This window comes from Copadichromis virginalis, linkage group LG20 (genome assembly GCF_057382275.1).
Source record: "Copadichromis virginalis isolate Kocher_CV1m ecotype Utaka linkage group LG20, C_Virginalis_male_GT1.1, whole genome shotgun sequence".
In the NCBI taxonomy this organism is placed as follows: Eukaryota; Metazoa; Chordata; class Actinopteri; order Cichliformes; family Cichlidae; genus Copadichromis; species Copadichromis virginalis.
This window is the reverse complement of record NC_140637.1, coordinates 23,797,995-23,820,893: the sequence shown is the minus strand read 5'-3', so window position 1 is coordinate 23,820,893 and position 22,899 is coordinate 23,797,995. Positions and strand designations below refer to the sequence as shown.

Below are 22,899 nucleotides of genomic sequence, written 5' to 3'. Positions count from 1 at the left end.
GTTATGTGAAGCCACAACAGATTGAAGAGCAAACTGTGATTTTAAACACCAGTAATAAAAAATCTCCTCCTTTGTTGAGTTTTGCAGTAGCATTGCTTGGAGAGACCTCCTTAAGAGTTAAACAACCATCTGAAGTAACTGTTAAAGGACCAGCTTCCTTGAAATGTAGCTTGTCAGTTCTGACCTTTATTAGGATTATTGTATGTGGCATTTTCTTGCAGATATTTGGATAACATACTGTAAGGGTGCTTGACCTGAACAGTTAAGTGTTGACAAGCTGATGCCCCTCTTTTCCCCACTTTTGGGGTTAAATGGGAACAATATGAGCTCCTGAAGGGTTAAGCAATACACTGCTGGGGCCGTGCAGCCCTAAAGCTGGGCATAGGGCCAGCTCCACTCATAAACATGGAGAGGTTCAAGTGTGTGTATGTGTATATGTGTGTATGTGTATGTGTGTACATTTATGTGAGTGTGTCTGCCTGTGCCAGGGACAGCCCAGTGACTCACAGAGTACAACCCTGCCCCTTTGGCAAGAGAAGAGCAAAGTTTTAAAGAGACACGAGCCATCTTCGGAGAGAGAAAGAGAGAGTCATTCAGACCGAGGCACAAAAGGAGGCGCTGTAGAGCGTATGTTTTTCCACTTTGCTTGAAGCGCTGATGGATGATCACACAGTTCTCATATCCTGTGGAAAGATGTCAGTCCTCTACCACAAGCCCTACTGGGAAACTAAGAGGCCACTGTGTGTCATACTATAATACACATGCACACTCAAACACAGACATTTGAATTTGAAATTCTAGTGGAATTAACTCAAACAACCATGCAAAACTGTTAATAAGTAAGTAAAAACATATTTAATGTTATGTCACCTTGTCATCTTATTGCATTAGCAACCAACAAAATAAAAAAGACAACTGAAATGAGTTACATGCATCTGCACTCAACCTTTCGTTAAACTTTTTTTCCCCCCTTTCTTCTCTCTAAATTTGACTGTCCAGTCTTTCTCATTTAGCACACGTTCACTTTGTCTTCCTCGCCTTCTGTCCTTACACACTCACGCAACAGGCACCAGGCCAGCTGAGTCACGTCTAAATGGCGTGGAGTGCGATTGCAGCTCACACTTACATAACCTCTGTCTCCACACCACTGTCATTAGAGCAGCTCGGCAGAAGGGGCGAAAACAATTCTTTTAAGTACTCTGTTGCCAGGAGAGCCTCACGACTCACCTTCTCAACCGATTGCGTGCGTGTGTGCATGCTTGCCTGCGTACGAGCACTTGCATGTGTGTGAGTTCTGCTCTGCGTGTGCTCATTTGTGTTTCTTATAACATCTGCTCCTCAGAGTTAGAGTGGGTTGTGCTTATATGTCGAAGTGTCCTTGGGTAAGCTACTGAAGCCCAAAAAATTGCTCTTGATGTTGAGGCTAGCATCTTCCGTGAATGAAATGTAAATTGTAAAGGAGATTTTTACTGCTTTTTTTTATCTGAGCAAGTAATGAGGGAGTTAAGTTTCTCTGCTCCTCTTTGGACAGAGGGAGTCGACATTCTGGCAGCCTTTAGAGTGTGTGTGTGTGTGTGTGTGTGTGTGTGTGTGTGGAGAGAGAGAGAGAGAGCCTACATTTTGGCAGGCTTCAGTTTATACAGATGGAGCAGCTCTCGTTGGATAAACCACAGAAAATTCCTCCCACTGTCCAAGTTAGCACTTCTTAGGGAGAGAACCATGCACCCTCCCCTCTATCCTGCATCGCATCCTTCCACACCTAACCTCTCCCCCTCCCTCACTGTCCCTTGTGATCCCCTCCAACGCCTCTCACCCATCTCCCATTACTACACCACCACACTGGGCATCCCAGGAGGAGAGTAAAACAGGCCCTGCTTGTCGAGCACGAATAAGGCCGATTACTTTCCCGGCTCTTCCTGTACTGGAGCGGCCAGACCAAAGCAATCAAACTTGAAACAATTGGAGGGCTGAATGGGACTCTCCTCTCCTCCCTCCTCCTCTGCTCCTCTTGTTTGTTACCCTTTACCTACACATGTACCGTCCATCAAACACTCTGCTTCTAATAATGACAAGTTTCTTTAAAATCTGGAGAAGTGATTATGTTAACACTTGATCTTTACTACAGAGTGAGCTGAATCATGACCAGTGTTTTTTTTTTATTATTTTTTTTCAGAGTAATGACACATCCCCTGCTTTTCCGTTTAACCTCAGCAACCTCCATACTGGGCCAACTCCTTACCTCATGTGGCTGGTGTCATGGCTCATTCACTGCGTACAAATGTCTCGGTGAAATGTAATATCATTATATCCATGATAGCTCTACATTGGACTCGGGGTCTAAATCGGCAGCATGAGTAAGTGGGGGCCTGAGTGTGGGAAGCCCCCCCCCCCCCCCCCCCCCCCCCCCCCCACACACACACACACACACGCACACACTGAATGTAACAGCCTGTTTGTGATGAATTAGTTCCGAGACTGAAGCGATTTCAAGTTACTCTGCAATAAACAGAAAAAGAGTTTGAGTTCGACTTGTCTAGGTTAGCAGACTTTTGAAGTAAACTAATGTCAAGCTAAACAAATGTTTAATGGGGGAGTGTTTCCACATAACACACAAACACATGCACGCAGCCAAAAATGATTTCAAGGCGATGCTGCTCTTATGCTTATCACAAATGACCTAATTCCTCGCCGGCAGTGTTTTCATTGCGCTACAGCATGTGTTTACCAGTGGCAGACTGCCTCCCCATTAAAGCTGCCATTCCCCTGAGGCCACAACACACATCATTAAGACACAGGATATGGACTCTGACCATGGCATCCTACCTCTGCCTGTAGCCACATGGTTCCTACCTGTAAACCTTATTATATGCAACCATTTTTCTGTCTGCCTGGCTGCATGCCTACTTTCTTCTTGTAAGTTTCTTTCTAGACCAGTTGATAATATATTTGACGAGATGGGCTGAATTAATGGTTGTGACAGGACTGTGCTGAAAATGGCATAGCAATACTGGGTGTGGAGGAGTACTGCCTCCATCAGCTCCATCAGACTCTAATGAATAGCTGTCATCATTACAGCAATAGTAGGCGGACCTGCAGGTTAACCCCTCACTCATCTGAGAGCTTTGTGGAATTGGATTGCAAATAGGTGAGCTGGTAAATGCTGCACTATGAGTTATACAAAGCTATTTATACATGCAACTATTTATTTATTTTAAAAGCCAAACAGAGAGAATAATGGAGGTGAGAATGCGGAAACCCTTCCAAAGTAATAATAATAGGTGCAAGGCTTTAGCAATTTTGAAACAAGACCAGAGGACAAAGTAGTCAACACCCTGCTGCAATATGCTATCTGGAAAGTGTACTACTTGCCCTATAAGACACTAAAGAAGTGTAATGTGCTCATAATGCATGCAGTTAAAGAAATCCCCCACCCAGTCTGGATGCTGTTCTGGCTCCCCCACACGCCACCATCCTACCCTGAGGCCAAAGCTCCCCAGCTCCCCAGAATGGAGTCATTAGCTGGGTGCTAATGGTTTCAGACTTTCTAATTGAATGGGAACCCATTGATCTGTAGGTAGAGAGAAATGGTTCTTTTCATTGCCTCAGTATGGCCCTGCGCAGCATTTGTCTCCATTCAAAATTAAAGGCTTTACACATTGGAGATGTAAGATTGAAGTAGGAATATACACAGACACACACACACACACACACATGCGGCATCTTCTACAAACACACACATATGCACAGAAGTTAAATCGCAAAAACTGTGAGCTCATGTGTTGACTGACACTCGCAAGCACACTGACACACACACACACACACACATGCAATTGCTCTGCTGTGCTGTGTGTATCCTTAAGGGCTCGCATTCGGAGATGAGCAGCCTTTAATCTGTGTTCGCTCGCAGAGTTGTCCTGGTGGGAGGCTATACACCTCACATCTTTTTAAACACTGCAACAACAAGGGGTTGCCCGGGGCAGCTGGGGTCAAGGAGGCAGCTTAGTAGAGATGTCAACTGCCGAGCAGTCTCTGTGCATGTTGGAGGTTGAAGTGCACAGGGCTGAAAACTACTGTAATACTGATAAAGGAATGTGGTAGATATTCCAGCAGTTTATCCTTCATTTGCATTGAGTGTAAACACGGATCACTCATCTCTGCTTTATCTCGTGTCACTGATAGGTGATGTTGTTTTTGCATGTGTTGTCTGGTAACTTTGCTCCTTTGAGATGATGGAACGATTCAGATATACACACAAGAAGTGAACGCAACTTCTGAAGCGACCAGTAAAAAGCAGGCAGCGGGACTGGTCATTAGTTATCTTTTAAACTTTTCCACAAAGTGAATCATAATGATGTTAAATTTGAAATGATTTTATTAATATTGTAACCCAACCAATAAATGGTTGCAGGAAATTTGCACGTAGGCTTCTTTTTTTGTCTTCATAGTCAGACACAGAGTTACAAAAAGAGTTATTGTAATGATTACAATCATTAATCACTATTGCAAGCGGGCATGCAGCGCTAGCTGTTTTAGTTGCATGTCTCTTAGTATTATTTTTGAATAACTGCTGAACTTACTTAATAGGTTTTTATTTAAATGTCAAAGCAAGAACAATTGCTCAGGATTGGTGTGTGTGTTTAAGAGACAAAGCCAGCTGGTTCTGGTTATCAAGCTGGAATTCACTGTAAAAATTACAACATTTTTTTTCTCTCTTTCCCCCCAGTCCTCTTCCCCAAACCGCACTTGCACACATGCTCTTTCTCTCTCTCTCTCTCTCTCTCTCGCACACACACACACACACACACACACACACACACACACACACACACACACACACACACACACACACGCACACACAACCCATAATTATACATCTCCATTGCTCTATGAGAAGGCTCTTGCTTTAGCTACTTCTTGAGAATATGTATTTTTCTGCTAGAAAAAAACACAAAACAAAAAGCAGAAAACGTCTTACTTAAGCCTGCTATTCGAGCATTAACAGACAGCAGAAGAGACTGACCCTAATTTGAAAAACAAAAGACTTTCATATAAATTTATAGCACAGTTCTATATACAGTAGATAATGAAAAAGTCCTACGTCACAAGCCTGAGCTTGTGTCAGGTTTAAAGACAGCTCTTAGGAGCTGACTGACATCATGTCTGGGAGGGTCCTATAATAACATCTCTCTCTCTGGGCAGATGATCTCAAGATAAGTAGTCTGTGTGTGTGCGTGCATGTGTGTGCGTACTTGAGATTGTGTATTGATGTATATGCCTCTTTATGTCTTAGTGATTTTCCATGATACGTTTGCATACGTTGACGGCTAAATGAGGGGTTGTGGTGTAGGTACGAGGTTAGCACAGACTGAACGATATCGGACGTCCTCGTGAATCTTAAAACCACTGAGTGCAGTGGTTGTGTGTAAAAGTGTTACGCATCTAAATCGGTGTGAATATCTTTAAAAAGGGATAAACAAAAGATCTTTATTGATGTAGCTGGATTTTTAAAAGCTTTGAAGAAACTATTATAAAGAGGTTTTTCTGTGGCCGACTTTCACCTATGCCAGCGTGTTGCATCTGGTAGCCATTTTGTGCCAGCAGTAGAGCCAGAGTTTCCAGAGAGGTAAAACCACAGTGGCAGAAGGTGGGGAATCAGCAAGAGCCCACCCAAGGGTCGTTAACCTACAACAGGCTTGTTTGACACAATTTACTGAAAAATACATCCAAGCGCTGTGGTTCTTTTTATTGACAACAGCACATGTATACCTGAAACCTGTGTTCAGTGGATGAATTTCAGTCAAACAAGGCCCACGTTAAACACAACGTGCATCTGATTAGAGCAGCAGCTGTAGGACACTAACAGATTTCTCCCTGTCATTTCCTCCTGCATTTTCACTGGATCGTTTTATTACCCTGCAATAGCCTGGGGCTGTACCAGCCTATGATCCAAGTGTGAGTTGGGACGTGTGCGTGTGTTTCAGCGTGTTGGCGCAGCGTGCCTTCATCTCTCCACCCTCCAAAGTCCACTGTCAATAGCCTCTCTGGACTTTGCCAGGCGACTTCCACTTGGAGACAAACATTAGAGCAAAGCCTGCCTGCATGCTTTAAAGTCACACTCTCACTCTCATGCAGTGTCATACTGAAAAATGGCAAAGGTGGGGCACATGCAGTGCTGCCAGCGTCACTGCTGGGGGATAAGAGGGAGTAAAATGGACAGAAGGAGAGGATGTGATAAGAGCGGATCACCTTTATAGTCTGAAGCTATTCGCATTAAACCACCATGCTGACTGAACCTGAGCCAAGTTTTTTTTTCAATGACGTCTACGTTCACAGGCTGCTTCACATACGGCAGCGAAATGAAAACGGGCCATTAAAGTGCATTTTAAGTACTCCTAAAACAAAACAAAAAAAAAACACCCAGTTGATGCTTAAAGCAATCAAAAATATAAGCAGAAGTCTTGCTCCCGGGATTGTCATTGGTTTAACCTTGATTTGATATTATAGAGTAGCATGAAATTGACTCTTTCAAAGAATAACCACAATATTGCTTTGGCCTGTGCAGGACATTCTTTCAGAGGCAGTAACCCTCAGGTTAAAGAAGAGAAGTCTGGAAAAATGAGAAAGACACTGACAGAGCACGAGAAGGAAACATGAGATATTTGAAAAGTGGTGAGAGACCCGGAGTGGAATCGGAAAGTAAGGGCTAGAGATCAGGAAGAAAAAAAGAGAGATGACATAAACAGACAGAGCAAAACAGAGATGGAGAGCGATTGAAGGTGAATTGCAATACCGTTCTGGCTCTGGGCCTTGCCTCTGTTCTGGAGTCTCTCTTCCATCCACAGTGACATGTGGTTTCACGGCCATTACCACACACATTATAGTGATATGTGCCATAATGTGAGGCATCCATATGTACTCCACTCTCTGCTGGCTCCATAAAACACACAGGCCCAACTGTTTATGCTGTTTGCTGGTGTCAATGTGTGCTGTTAAGCCTAATTTAACTCATTCTTGTCCACGGAGCATCGACTAAGTCAAGCAAAAGTTAGCGAAAGGGTGCGTAAAGATTCAGATGTAATGTGTGCACTTTTTGAACAATGAAATCTCTCCTTCCAGATGTCACCATCTGCACATTATTTAGTCAACAAGTCTATAATAAATGTCCAAGTTGGAGCAAACCACAAAATGACAAATAGAAATGCTTCACAGAGTCACAATAAAATCTTTCCTCAATTCTCTATTGTTGTTTTCTCTGGGTGGCTGTCTCTCTCTAAATATACGTGTGTGTGCGTGCGTGTGTGTTTTGTGCATGTTTGTGTCCTGTGTTGAGGAACAGAAGGTCTCTGCAGGGCTTGCCTGTGTGGGTGGACTCTGGGATTCACCGTGAAAACAAGCGAAAAGCCAAGGACATTTCCTAAGTTGGAGCTTGCACCATACACTACAGCGTCTGGTCATCTGTGCTACATGTGTGTGCATTTATTCAAGAAAACTGAGAAAAGTGTTTTAGCATGTACTCCTATATTATAATGCTTAGTAGTGTTTACAGTATGTGTTTACTGGAGATAGATTTGCATGTCTGCTTGTGGCATGCAGAGGAAGAAAAGTGCCTAACCTCTGCCAGCTCCAGCTTCCTATAAAGGCGTCAGTGTGGGCGTGCAAAAAAACATAAATAAAAAAAATCTACTTATCTGTCTCAACTCAGATGATTATTTTGTCAATGCAGACTGGTTGACATTAAGCCTTCACACAGAGAGCTAGATTGTGTCCTTAGGTCTGATAGTTAGACAGTAGCTGTTGAAACACTGCTCCACAGTCTGAGCTGCAGCCAGATAAGTGGAAGACAAAGACACTATTATAGTGTTACACGTGGCCCAGAGACATTACAACTCATCACAATGGCTTAGTGCTGCAGGCCGCTGTAGGAGTGGGCCTGGATAAGGTCTAGTTGCAGATCCATGCACAGTAACTTTGTTTAACTCCAGCTAATCTGTCACCGTGTGATTTATGGGAATGCTTTTCAAGATTTTTTGGATGTATTTTTTCTGGTTATGAGGCCAACTTTTTGGGTTCTGTTGTCCACACCAGTTGTAGACATACTGATGTTGCCATGCACAAAGCTGTACTTTTAACATTTTAGTTTTCTAATTTGAAGGTAAACTTGCCAGATTTTAAAGTCTGTTTGTACTTGCGTTACTTGAGCAAACATACAGTGAAGATATTTGGTGGGAAGTCAGCTTGAACCCCCCTTTTGCCTTCAGACCTGACAGACTTCTTTATACATAGATTCAGCAAGGTGCTGGAAACATTGCTCAGAAATTTTGTTCCATGTTGTCATCATAGTATCACACAGTTTTGCAGATTTGTCAGCTGCATATCCATGATGTGAATATCCTGTTCATTGAGATCCCAAAGGTGCTCTATTAGATTGAGATCTGGTGCATTAGCCTGTTGGAACATCTGTACGCTGCGGTCATAATTAGATGGACATGGCCCGCAATAATACTCAGGTAGGCTGTGGTGTGTAAATAATGCTAAGAAGCCCACAGTCTACCAAGAAAATATTCCCCAAGTCATTATACCATCACCACCACCATACAGTAACCAGTAACTGTTTATTAAAGACAGAATGGATCCTTGCCCTCACGCTGTTTGCTCTAAATTCTGACCCTGCTGTCTGACTGTCAGACCAGGCGTCAGTTTTCCAGTTTTCTATTTTTGGTGCGCTTGTAGCCTCAGTTTGCTGCTCTTAGCTGACAGGAGTGGCACCTAGTGTGGTCTTTTGCTGTTGGAGCCCATCTGCTTCAAGGTTTGATGTGTCGTGAGTTCAGAGATGCTCTTCTGCATAACTTTGCTCTAACTTGGTTATTTGAGTTTCTTTTAACTTCCCATTCTGCTCCTGACAGCAGCCAGGTATTTTCTCCAGAGAACTGCAACTCACTGGATATTTTTTTTTCTCTTTTTATGACCATTCCCTGTAAATTCAAGGGATGGCGAGGTGGGAAAATCCCAGTAGATCAGCAGTTTCTGAATTACTCAGACGAGCCCGTCTGGCATCAACAACCATGGCACATTCAAAGTCACTTAAATCTTTTTTTTGCCATTCTCATGCCCGATTTGAACTTCAGCAGGTTGTCTTGAGCACGGTTACTCTCCGGATTTATGCCTGAATCCACTGAGTTGCTGCAATGTGATCTGCTGACTAGATATTTGTGTTAACGTACAACTGAACAGGTGTACCTAACAAAATGGCCTTTTGTCTACATGAAGAATAGATCTCTGTAGCATGCTTTTCATTTCTGCTACTAGATAGTGGCTCATAGCTAAAATAGCTGCTACTAGCATAGTATCCATGTATCTCTGATTAAAGCCAGAATTTAAACTGCCTTGTGGATAATGTAAGCATTAAGTTTAACAAGGAACAACGTGCACTAAAAATCGAGAAGCAGTTCTGTTTTTAATCGGTTACATAACTTACTCTTTCATTATGATCCACTTGCTTGCCAACTGCTTTTTCTCCCTAAGCGTCAGATTTTGCAGTTTTGTCAAAGTGTCTCACAAATACTCACAGGATGTCTTTTGCTGTGTCTGTCCAAACCAGTACTGTATAGAAGCTGGTTTTGGCCCCCCTTTACACCACTGGGATAATCTTTTAAAGCAACATATGTTAACCAAAACCACAATATCTTCCTAAAAATAGTGAATCTAAACTGCAAGTAAAATTAGTTGTAAACACCAAGTTAAAAAAATTAAAAGCAAAACAAATTGTGAAATGCTAAGCTTCCAAAACAGGACACAAACCACATTGCCTTGGTTGACATGATTGTGATTTACACCACCATCACTCATTCTCCTTCCTTATACAGACTTAACACCAAGGGACATCTTGTGCATATCTTTGTGTTTTGAGTGGCTCCTGAAAAAAAAAAACAGCGGCATTTGATGCCCTGTGATATGGATGCTTTGACTATTCCCATGATAACCTTGCTGAAGCAACGGACAGTAATGGATCTCTTGTAGCTGGGTCACCTAATGTCAAGCACAGGTCAAAAGACTGCGTTTACACTGCAAATAGTACAGTTGGGTTAATTAGTGGCTCATCCTTTCCTTTTGTTTCTCAACTGTCTGTAGGGTTTCTGTTAAAAACAAAACAGTTGACAGAAAGAGCTAGGATGGTTGCAGTGGTGTTTACTGCGCATTACTTTAGCATTATGCATGTGCAAGTGCTATGTAAGTCTATCACACTCCATGTAGTTTTATTCTCGATTGCTGTAAAATTTAATTTCTACTTTTCTGCTCAGTTAATTCATGAATTACCTGCAATAGTCATTTTATATGTCATATCTAAAATCTGCAAAGTTGTCAAATAAATGTGGTACGGTACAATATTTCCATACGATCCCTAGTAGAAGACATGTATACAATAAAATAGTATGAATCTGACACTTTTAAAGTACCTTCACGTGTTTGTTTGGGGTATAGTGCTTAAGAAATACACTCACTCCTGCTTAAAAGTGTGTATGGGTATTACAATATAGCCTAAAACTAACTCCTTGAAGCATGCAGCGTTTCACACGAAAAGCATCATGACAAAACTACTATCTTTCATATTTTTTGACATAACTGCCAAAAATATTAAGCACTCCTGCCTAAGAATAGAGAGACGTGACATGATTCAGAGGTAAATGTATTCCTGCCTCCTCTTGGTTATGAGCTGAATATGAGCAGAGGGGAAATAAAGGGATAATACTGGTGGTGATCAGGGCCTGGTAGAATGGCCCATGATGGAGAGCTATAAATAGCTTCACTTGGACACTCTTCTTGGCTCTTGCCCCATCCTCCTGCACCACCCTCTGCTCTGCTGTCCCACACCTCCATCCTCCCTCTATCCTCTCCCTGTCCTTCCCCATTTCCACCCCCTCCCCGCATGTCTCCATCCCTCCCTCGTTCCCATATAGCACCTGCTCTGACACCTCCTCTGCCAACTGGCTGATGTCATTTTTTGGTACCGGACAGACGTCCTCACGCCTAATTCTGTTCTACTAAATGGCAGCCAGTGCAGAGATGACCAAGTTTACCCACACACACAGACACACACGTTGCCTCCTCAAGGATGTGCTAATCTCACGACACACTGGCCATGGCGTGACCATTCGAATTTATTTTGAATGCTTAAGAAATCCCCTGAGGTGTTTGGACATCTTGGAAATGCATTTAAAACCAATATGGGCACCTGGATTAAACACTAGGGCTTCAACTGATGATTATTTTCATTATCTGTTAATTCTTTTTCCTTACTTCATTAGTCATTTCCAGCATAGTTTCCCAAAGGCTGTGGTGACTTAGCCCAGTTGTTTTTCACGAATAGTTTGTAGTTTTATAGTTTCGTACCAGTTACATCTTCAAGTAGTTACATCTTCAAGTCTTGTTATCTGATCGCTATGGATATTTAGTATATAAATTTAAGTCTTCAGGAGTCGAGAGATGTTTGAAAAAGAGATGCAACAAAGATCCCAGTCTGGATTTAAATCAGAAGCTAAATCAGAGGCTACCTCCCCAGGTTAAGTTTACTTTATTACTTTTCATCACTGATAGCAGAATCTGTTAGTCTTCTTTCACTTCTGCATGGTCCAGCCAATCAGTGTGAATAAGTGCACTTTTAATTATTTTAATTTAACCTTAACCCAGCTGCTAAAGAGCCCACAACATGTGTGTAAGTGTCCACTGGCCATTCAAGAGCTTTTTTTAGCCTTCATTGCACACATCATCCATATGGCCTCTCATCAGTTGTGTCACTGACCCCTAACTTTGTTATTGCCACATAGGGTCCTGTCTCCTTTAAACACACTTTGCATACCCTCCGTCTGCCTGCATTTCCTGTCTGCATCGTCTCTGTTTCCCGTGTTCTTAAGCTCAAAAGTCCTCCATTGGGGAACTTGCGGCAACAGCATCCCCACTTCTTGTCCACTTGACTCTCACTTGGATTAAAGCGGAGACTTCGAGACTCGCTGCGTCTCCTCGTGTCTGGGCTCATACAAATGCAAATGCCAACAGGCAAAGGTGCACGGCTACAGAGTGCCTTCATAAATGTAGATCTGCTCTATCACATTGTACCATTTCAATTTCTCTGCTTTCTATTGTCACGCTGCCATTCTTTTTAATGGACTTTTTCATTTGCTCACGAAAAAGGCAGCGCTTTTCAGTTTACAGCAAAGAGCAGTTCTGGTTAAAATAACAGGAATGGACCTTAAATTCAGTTTTACTCATGTTTCTTCTTTCTTATAACATCTTAATTACATTGGCTATTATTTTGCTCTTTTTGAGATTCCTTTTTTCACCTTTCACCAGTGTCCCTGTTTTTTCTCATCTGTTAGACTGTTATAGTAACGGTACTGATTTTTAAAAAATACAAGCTGCTCCTGCTCTGTTTTTATTTATTCCAACTGTATGAGAGCCGATAACTTGAAAATATACAGAATTTTGGAGGACAACTGGATATGTTATATCCCATGATGATACATTACAAACAAAAAAGTGAAAGATTCTAAATGGATTTGCCAAATCTGTTAGAAAAACATTATTTTTTCCTTTGTCCACAGAACAGGGAGTGTAATTCATTACCGCTTTCTTTGAAACAGCGAAACTACATTTCTGTTTATATATTTTCCAGCTGTGAGTTCAGGGAGGCTAGATCATGGGTCTGATGTAATTAATGTATTTATAAGCCAAAAGAGAAGGAGGTGAGTGAATGACAGTAAGAAAGGAGTAAGCTGAAGCCCTCAAAGTTATGGAGCCACTGAGTCGTTCGTGCCTGGAGCCTGCTAGTAAAACATTTTGACCCCCCTCATTATCGCCCATTAAGAGGATCAGGGCTCTCTAAGACAACTTGTCTGTTTACTTGACTTTTTTGACTTTGCAGGCAGTCATGAGGTCACAGTTTGGAACCAGGTCTGGCTGGTTGAATCTGGAGCTGGTTGCCACTTCCATCCTCTGTCATCCTCACACGGCTATGACAAGGGCTTGCAACATCAGCTGCGGGTGAGGCTTCGGTTTAGGAGGAGGAACCGTGAATCACAGTACATCTCCCTGTGTCTTCTCTCTCGCTCTGTGTCTGTCTGCCTTTTATCTGTCTCCCTCTCAGAGATATATGTGCATTCGCGTTTATTTGCGGCCAGGCACAGTCTAAAATTCCTTGAAAAACCACAGTCATCATCATTCACGAACCCCCACCCTAATAACCCCTCGCAGACTAACTTGTACACTAACACACGCACGCACACACATGCACATTATAAAAACCTTGTTTATTTGAGGGAACTGAAAGAAGGCCTTCCTCATCTACTCTTCTCTTCTTTCTTTACCAGGAACCGTGTGTGCATGTTAATGTGTGTGTGCATGCAAAGAAATGCGGTTTATGTCCTGTAAAAAGAGAAGACAAATTATCTTAAAACTTCTTGAGTTTCTGCCTAAAAATCTTCAAATTTTCACGTCAAAATATTATCTCAGCAGACTGATCTTAAGCAAGAGGCAATCTCCAGGGGTGACTGTTGAAGCCAAGGCAACGGTGCCATTGCAATTCTACAAATGGCCACTTGAGGCCGGCTCTAAAACCCAGTCAGTCCCAATAGACTCTCACGTTAAAATGGCCATCTGTATACATCTGCCTTTGTGCTGACACTTTTTATGATCTGATGTAATGATGGTGATAATGATGATGATGGTGATTAGCACTGTCGCTTCATAGCAAGAAGGCTATTGGCTCCAACTGTGGGGCCCCTCCATACGAGCATGAATAGTTGTCTGTCTCTCTTTGTTACCCTGCGATAGACCCGTGACCTATCCTGAGTGTACACTACCTCTTGCCTTATGGCAGCCTTTCCCTAACCCCTGTGACCCCTAATTGGATAAGCATTTAATAAAATGCAGTGATTAGTAAATGTCCCAGGGAGGGATTTGCTCTTTAAAATGTGGCATAAATATTCAGCCAAGAATGAAATAATTAGGGTTTTGGCAGTTAAAATGTATTCATGAAAAAACAGGAAATTCATTAGCTTATTATAAAAAAGAAATCATCCATTCATCTAATACCAAAAAATGGTAAAGAAAATACAAAAGGTCATAGGTCTGTGTCACTATAATGTTCTGCTAGGAGACTTTTCTGGCCATTATTCCGCACCATGACTCACAATATTCCCCGTTTGATCACACACTGAGTTGATCACTAATCTCAGTTGCACACCTTGAATCAGTGGTTATTGATGGGGCTCCTGTGCCACTGGACATGCGAAGTACAATATTACTATAAATTAGTCTAGACAGCCGTGGACGGAGATTTTGTAAATATTGCATTGTATTGTATTGTACATCTCTTATTCTTCTTTTCTGCAATATGAAAGGATCTCTAGCTGACACTTCTATCTTGTAGAAGCCGCAAGAACAAAGGAGGTGTTAATATCACAGCAGGGTTGTCTCCGTGTAGTATTTCTTCTCCTTTGTTTGTGCTATTTCTAATGTGCTCGTATTCCCATTTGTTTACTTTACACTGCATAGTTCGCATCAGCAGAATTCTTTCTAATCATGTAGGCTACATGCTGCTCATGTTGTGGACTAACAGTGGTGGTGTATTTAATTTTATGTGAGTATAGCAATTAAAAAAACAAAAAAACAAAAAAACAAAAAAAGCTTTTAGATCTGGTTGGGTCCAGATTGCGCCAAGCCATCCTCTTCCTGCTGTTTATTTATAATCTGGTCCATCTCCTGACCTGTCCTACAGCTTTCTTTTCCTCTTTGCCCCTTCACTCATGTCGCTATTAATGCTTGGTCATTCTTTCCATTAGTTCACACGCTTTTTTTTCCCCTGTTCTGGTTCTGACAACGTGACTGCTTACCCTCTTGTGTCCTTTGAGAGCAGGCTGAAACAAAAGTGCTGAGTTAATTTCTCTAAAATTTTCCACTGAAACTATGAGGTGAGGGCCACCAGCATCAAGTTTCGATGTTGTAACATGCGTTAACTGTCCCTTCGTCTCAAAGTGAGTCAGGTCAGAATGAGGAAGAACTGAAAAAGAAAACAAATTGAGGCAGCAGATGCGTCTTCCCTTCCTCCAGTTCCGATAAATGGCCACTTAATATGCAGGTTGCAGGTTAGAGAGTGATTGGTTTCATGGTAGAATGCATATGAAACACAACTGTAGGAAAAGAAAATTTAATATAATGTGAAATATTACATTTATTGTTTAACTAGGAGATTAAATGTTAATGTTAAATTAAACTGTAAACGCCAACTGCACCGGGTTTTTGTATGGTTATTGGAAAATGCTCCATCCAAAAATGGTACTTAATTTTTAATAGCTGAACAGGAACATTTACAGCAACCGTGTTTATGCTTTTTGAACACATGCTTTGCAAGCGTGTCTGTATCTATATATATATGTGTGCTCACATCTTTGTGACCACATGTTTGGCACAGTTTAATCTTATCAGTTGAAGGATTAGTCTCCTTGACACGCTCATATACACTGCAGCCTGTACGACTACTTGTAAAAGACTTGCAAGTGTCTGCGTGTGTGCTGCACTAATATCTGTGATGACATCACCTCTCATCACCAGAGGGACTGGAAGGGTTGGCATGGTAAATCATTACCTCAGTGGCTCTCTTATTATTCAAAGTTACCACTGCTGCAAGTATATAGGCTAGCATAAAGCCCACAGACACACTAGAAGAGTCTGAGTATCCATATCTAAGACATGTTTTAATACATGTTTTTCTTTATTTGTTGAACCAAAAGATTTTGTAGTAAGAATTTGACAGATTTGTTGTAATTTCCATTAAAATAGAATAGAATAGAAAATAATTCATATTCTTCTGCATTAATTTAGATTTATTTATTCTTATTTATTGCAGTTTTGGTTGCTAGTGTGCTCTTTTAAGAGATTATTATCCAAAGATTTCTAAATGATATTAGCTCACATAAAGCATCTCAGACATGTATATGTTATGGAAAATGTTATGGAAGTTAGCTAAAAAAGACCTAATAATTAATAAATTATAGATGCAGTAATCCTAATATAATGTTGAAGATTGTTTCTACCTTGTGAAGCTTTTAACCGGATATATTCACTATCACGACTCCAATAAAACTATAATTGTACTTCTCAAGGTGCAAAAAATGTCCTTTTGAAACAACACTTAATGTCTTAAAGCCCTTTCTTCATGCTGAGCTTCATTCTCAGATAACAACTTTAGCCTAGTCATGATCTGAGTGAGTGCACGTGTACAATAGCTTTTCCACTGTGTAATGCTTTCAATGTGCTGAATCAATCCAATGTTCAGAGTTACATTTCTAGTTTTCCCCTTCTTTATGTTATTTTGAGCTCAAGCGAGCCCAAGTCATAGTCACGTTGATTTTGGAGTTCATCAACAGGATGCAGCTGATGGAGAAGTCAAGGGCAGTTTCACAACTTCGATATGTTTGAGCTGCTCGAGAACTTCCCATATGAGCGCAATTCAGCTGCAAAGGACAAAAGTTAAACTCTCAAGAATGTAGTAATATTATAGTTTTGAGTTACAAAGTATTTCGTGTTCTCTCTTTTCCCGTTAATCTATTTTGCTCTCCCTCTTTTGCTCTCTCCTTCTCTTTGTCTTTCTGAGAGTACAGTACAGCCGCGGATGGGTAATTACTTTGTGCTCCAACCCTAAAATAACACGACTGGCCCAATTACAAACTGGGCCTCATTAAACAGCCTTGCAGAATAGAGGGAGAAATACTAGACCAATCAAAACAAAGAGGGAAAGCTGAGATGTAAGGAGGGACAACATTTAGCGTTTACACAGCAGGTGTTGACTTAACTTGTGTGTCGGGGAGTGTTCAGGTGGCACAGTTGAGCGCGGTGCATGCCATGTCCTGTCCTGGCCTCGCAGTGTTATGTGTTCAAACTGACAGCTCTTTGTTCTCAGTTCTTTCCACTGACAGCAACAGTGCCAGTAGGTGCTGCTCATTTCATCACACATTCAGATATGATCCTCAAAACGTCACTCCCATATGTGCACATATATTTATACACGCTTTCCATTTCGACCCATGGCCTCTAGTGTGGTCAGGGCCGGGCTAGGCTGGGTCTATGCCCACTTATGTAGCTCTTCAAAGCAAGCCAGAGAACGAGCACACTGTACTGGGGAAAGGAAGTGTAAATATATAGCTGTTGCTGGCGTACCACACGGCCTCACTATACATCAATTACATATGGGCTGCACAAAATCATACAAACATCTTCATATATATTGAAAATGTCTTAACGCAGAGTCGTCTGGCATTGGGAAAGCCACTCGTGGATGATGACATGGTCACAATGTGCGTCTGCCTTTAAAATCCAGTCATGAACTCTAAATTCCTAGAAACCTAGAGGTTTCTGGTGTAGATATGATGCTGTTATGGTTAGACACTGTATCCCAAATTAGACTAAACCTCCTTTTCCCCCACTGACCAAAGCTTGACAGAAAAACCCTGCCAGTGCTTTCTGTGTAAATGTATCCTTGCATATCTGTTGCTGCTGCTTTTGTGTATGTGTGTACGTTGTTTGTTTGGTTTATACAACATGTGAACATGTATGAGTGTATTTATATACATAAGGCCAAGTGTAAACTATATTGCCAGACTAGACAAATGTTTTTAAGTCTTTATTTAATTTTTTGTCTCTACCACTTTATGACAGCAAACAGTGTTATGTGGCAGTGAAAGAGAAGGTTTGACAGCACTGCTGATCAGACAAGATAGAACATGGTTCTCACTCCCAACTAAGTGACTTGGACCTGGCAGAAGGCCTGAGGAAATTTTCTTGGGAAACATTTGAAAATTCCTTTAACTAACTGAATTGAGTGTTGACCCCGAACACTTTTTTAAATGACAAAACAAGATTTCAAGTCCAGGATTTAAGAAACAAGCAAGAGCTAAAAAGTTATGCATGAAAGGAGAGGAAATCAGCAGAGGGGTGTTTAAAGGAGTGGGATAGCAGAGAAAGGGGTGGTGGTTAAAGGAGATGGGGCACTGTGTGTTTGTTTCAGTGCCTGGCACAGCTTGGTCTGGTTATGCTCCAGGCCTCTCTGGGGGAGCCAAGTCTTCTCCCCGGGCGCTGCCAACTCCCTGTGGTGGTGTAGCTACATGTTCAATTATGCTCTGGAGCCTGCCTGTCTTTACCTACGCCTCACAGAAAAACAGCCTCTCTGCACGTGTGTCACAGAAAGCGATTAATAGAGATCATGATGTGATTTTCAGCACGGGAGAATTCATGTGAATTAAGGCTTCATTCATCAGGGTTCACAAAGTGCAACAAGAAAGGAATGCACTACCATGGATTTCACTCAGCCACAGTTCATGTCATACAGCAGAAAGAAACCACGGGAGCGTTTCTTTTCAATTTCAACTTTTCCCTTTTATCCATCATAGTTGAGAACTTGTGTTTCCATAGCGGAATGCTTTAAACACTCACCTAACAATGAAAAGATCACCAGTTTGATTCTGGGAGGAGATGCAAATCCCTTGAGGATTGTACCAGGAAGGGCTAAAAAAAGGGGTTAAAGTAAAAAGAAATCAAACAAGCAGAGCTAAGAGCTGATCAGTAAAAGTCCCATACTCTGAGCAGAGACATTAGAAAACAAAATCATTGGATTTGGGTGTTTTACTGTTCAGCACTCAATCATATACTGACTTAATGGCTGCCAGTCCTCAAAATAATCTTGAACTATATTCCAGTACACCGACACAACATACTTTTTAATTGTTTTAAAATTGATGTACATTCACTTGAAGTCTAGAGTATGGAGTAATAAGGAAAAAAAGCCATCGGTTGCTTTCTCTCATAGTTTACATGAAAACAAAAGGGAAAGTTGAAGGTTTTGTGTAACATGACAGTGCAGAAACACTGTTTTCAGTTTTGATTTTCCAACAATTAGAAAACTCAGTTTAGGGACAGCTCATTCTGTTGCATGTCTTTTAGAGTTTGTTTTAGATCAGATCTCCAGAATTGCACATGTTGAAATTTTTCTAAAACAAGAACAGGGATACATGTGCCGGCGGCACGGAGTGTGGACGCATTCCTGTGGCCGCGTAAGTGTGTGCATGTGTGTGGCGGCATGGCGGTAAGGAAGCATCCTTAAGAGGAGGGGGAGCAATTATCACTGCCAATAAAACAACAACAAACAAACAATCATTGTTCTGGGCCTTACCTTGTTGTACCACACCCCTCTATAAACCTTATTTCATCAGGACAACTGACACAGAGAATGTGCTGCGCTGTGCTGCCTAAGCACTCTCCCTAACTAGCATGTATGTAGCTGGCACACTGCTCCCACGTGTACCTGTGGGTGTGCTCATGTCAATTACATGCATGCACACAGACGCAGCAGTAAGAGCACATGCCTGTATCGTATAGAAACATCCGCCCCAGCAGTGATTTCAATCAACACTACAAAGGTAACTTTGCCATTTATACATCTTGTCTTCTCGCAAGATGTCTTCTCAGCACAAAAAGACACAGGGCACATGAAGTATTGATTTTGGGTTGTATAACCCTGTGTGTGTGTGTGTGTGTGTGTGTGTGTGTGTGTGTGTGTGTGTGTGTGTGTGTACAGTATATTTGCGATGTGGCTAGCTTAGCCGCTAGAGTCACATGATAGACGAAAGAAATCCACAGTTTTGCATTTCTGTGCTTTTATCTTGTTGATGTCACCAAGAGGAAAACTGTCTTTGCTGTTTCACTGGTGTGATATTACTGTCTTTCGGTCACGTTAGGATGATATCAGTATATGATATGAGGATAATAAATTGCCATGATTGAAATAATTCCCAAAACTTCTAAATCGCATAATTTATCAGTGCGCAATACCATTTACGGCCAGAGCATGCTTGCAACGAGTAGTTCTTGTAACCACACTTGAAGGTGTGGTGAAAAGCTTAATGAGAGAGGCATGACACAATAATAATTCACACAGTGCGATACTGATGCATATTTTCAGGCAGTCTCTGCTGGAAAGCATTAACAAATGTTCCACTCATTTGTACACAAGAACCAAGACAAAAACTAGTTCTGTAAAGAATTAAAATCAGCTTGAGGGAGAAGTTCAAACCCTACCCTGCTGGCAGATTTATGCCGAAGCTGCCTGCTGAACTACCGATCAACCTCCCCTTCAGAATTCCAGATATCATTGCTAAACAGTGAATTCTGGCAAGATGTTTTCCTTTTCTCCTTCATCTGTCTTTTGATTGACTCGACTTAATTGAGCCACAGATTGAGGCTACAAATTTGTACCATGGAGAAGTTTTGGTGCAGCGATTGTGCCTCAGGGGACCTTTCTGTGTGGGATTTGCATGTATGGGTTCTCTCCATTCTCGCTACGTTGGCTGTAGGTGTGAGTGGTTATCTCCGTGTGCTCTATTTCCAACGTAAAATTTATGCAGATGTCTAAAATTTAAGTTACACATGCTACTGTAAAACATGTAGTAGGTCATACGCCACATAAGGTCACGGCCTTCTCATTACCAGCACAAATGATGACTTATCCCATTGAGCTAAAGAGGCATCATAGGTAAGAATCACTCACCACTGGTTTATATCTGAAGGTCAGAGGGATAGTTGTGAATTTACACTTTAGGGTTGAATTTTAAGTCACAGTTGCTGCAGAGCTCGAGTCTATCCAGCTGCCATTGGGGACAGGTGGGGTCCAATGCTTATAACGAAAGCAATGCTTGTACTTTGTTGTGTCAGCTCTGCTATAGTTCCTTAAATTATTTCTCTGCTAGGATCACGGACATTCTTCAGTTCCTTAAGAACATCTTGAGGACACAAGAAAGGAGAGCTCTGACAAATCTGAGAGTAAAAAAACACAGAGGCAATCCTTTTATCAATGATATGATAAATACTGGAAAACATCCAGTAGTTGGTAAGATATGTTTAATCAAAAACCTGATGATATATACAAGAACTGATTTGCAAAAGCTTGCAGTCTCACATAAAGCAGCAGTTTTCCATTTGTTTGTTTTTTATTTTGTAAATGGAAGACCTTCATTGGCCTATCTCGTAGGTATATAAAAGATTTTAAAAATGTTCTTCATTAGGTGGGTTCTGCTTGGTTCAGTGGGTGTTCACCATGCATGTGTGCATGGGGTATCTTCCAAGTGTGTATCCACATTGGTGTGTACGTGCATACATATGTTTGTTCTGTGGAATATCCCTGTAGACCGCTGTTTTTTGAGGTCTCTTTACCCCAGTTAGCCCAGTCACTGGGGAGCCACATTTGTAAACATGCCTGGAGAGGCCCGCATCGTATGTTTGTGTGCACAAATTTAAACATGAAGTCTCAAGAGGTAATTTCACTGAGTTTGTTTTTTTCCCCGACTTTAACAACATATTGAAGTCACATATTTGCACGTGTTTATGGGGAAATAGTGTGTCTTTTGTCTGTCTTTGAGCTAAATGTTTGGAGAATAAACAAATATATTAAAAATAATGCATCGTGTTTGATTTTTCTGCAGCTGAAAAGAAGAAATTAGCAGTCTAGTTAGGTTTTGAAGAAACTGGATTTTCTTTAAAAGGGTTAAAAGTCAACATTTTCAGTCCAGACTTTCTTAAAATGACTTCAGATCCCACCCACCCGCTTGTCCCTTTGAGGTTTTCTCTGTCATTGCGTGCTCGAAGTGTTGAACTGGGCTCCTGCCGGTTTGTTTGGAGCTGTCCAATCAGGCGTGTGAGATCTGGACACAAACTGACATCAAAGACATGACACTGCCACCATTCAGAGTCATGGCCTACTTCTCCCTCTCGCTCTCTTTCTGTCTTTCACTCCCTGTGTCTCAGAAAGCAGTGAAAGTTAAATCCAAACAAACTAACTTCACAGAGGTAACGTCAACTCGATAAATGACCGTTCAAGTAGGCAAACACTGAAAAATAGATAAACATCTTCCAATGTCTGAAGGTCTATATTCAGTGTAGGTGGTTATTAGTGCAGACACTCCTTATATTTAACTGCTGGGAACTAACAGGACTATTATAGACCTCTTCCACTAGACCAGTATAGCACACTTTAGCTGGGCCAGACTGTAATCATATGCATTTCTGTTGCACGTCAGTAGCAGGGGATAGCCGCTACTGATGTGCAGTATTCTGGTTTTGCAGCACCACAGTTATTATTAGAGTTTTGTGTTTTCTGATGAGTTTTTAATTTCTATTTCATTTTGAGTTTCTGCTTTAAAATGAGTTTCGTTTCATTCCTTCCCAAAGTGGATTTGTTGGTTCTTTTTAGTTTCGGCATTCATTTTAGTCTTTGCAATCACTGCGATGTGGGAGTTCCTTGTTAGGAGGAGACACTTTGAGAGGGCAGTTTACTCAGAGTCATGTAGACACCCTATATCTTGTTGGGGTTAGGCTGTGCTAACAAAGACTAAAGCTAAGGACTTTTTCCTCTATATTTTTATTTCAATTTAATTCGTTTTTGTAAAAGCACTCTACTGTTATTATACATATCAGCTGTAATTCTTTTAGTTTTTAGTATAAATATAATAACTATATATAATAATAATATAATATGGTGGAGTCGGTTGCTTAAGAGCAACCGACTCCACCCTCAACTGAGTCATCTTCCTGAACCAGTATGGTCAGAAAATTAGAGAGAAATTACTAACGCATTGTTATCCAAATTAAAACTCTCGCTGTTCACTGAGTTCAACTTCCAGAGCTTGTGTTGCTTCTGTAAGAAAAGCTAATTGATCTTTACACACTGATCTCATTATCTCTTGCCATAGCTGCTGCCTATTAGCTTGCAAAAGCTACTGCGAAACCTTTCCTGTGGTTACTGCTTCAGATTAAAAGCTACTTGCTGAATTTACCAGAAGTCTCAGGAAGACCTTGTGCTTG

General features: G+C 41.4%; 1 long non-coding RNA gene across 1 annotated transcript in view; it reads left to right on the top strand.

Annotated features, from left to right (window-relative positions):
- Positions 1-12,925: 12,925 nt before the first annotated feature.
- Positions 12,926-22,899, top strand: part of LOC146684852 (uncharacterized) — a 47,924-nt gene continuing 37,950 nt past the window's right edge. The window contains exon 1 of the long non-coding RNA XR_014917135.1: positions 12,926-13,035. This is a non-coding gene — a long non-coding RNA (uncharacterized LOC146684852). The remainder of the gene's footprint in view (positions 13,036-22,899) is intronic.